We start from the raw sequence: 228 nt of genomic DNA on the forward strand, positions 1-228 counted from the left end.
ACACACACCCCTGAGTCCATGCACATCTTGGGGTCTCACACACACACCCGAATCCATGCACATCTTCGGGTCTCACACACACCCGAGTCCATGCACATCTTGGGGTCACACCTCACACTGGGGGGAAGAATAAAAACAGTGGTTAGATGCCACGAAGTAGGTGGCAATGCCTTAACCGTATGCGTGTTGTTAGGCCCAAGGGCCTCTTCCATCCTTGTCAAGGGGAGT

At 53.5% G+C, this 228-nt stretch overlaps 1 pseudogene; it reads right to left on the minus strand.

The window, feature by feature from the left end:
- Positions 1 to 130: 130 nt before the first annotated feature.
- LOC115069028 lies at positions 131 to 228 on the minus strand (annotated as a pseudogene; the record flags this gene model as incomplete).

The sequence above is a fragment of the Nannospalax galili genome, unplaced genomic scaffold (assembly GCF_000622305.1).
Source record: "Nannospalax galili isolate Female #2095 unplaced genomic scaffold, S.galili_v1.0 C45931675, whole genome shotgun sequence".
NCBI classification, from domain to species: domain Eukaryota; kingdom Metazoa; phylum Chordata; class Mammalia; order Rodentia; family Spalacidae; genus Nannospalax; species Nannospalax galili.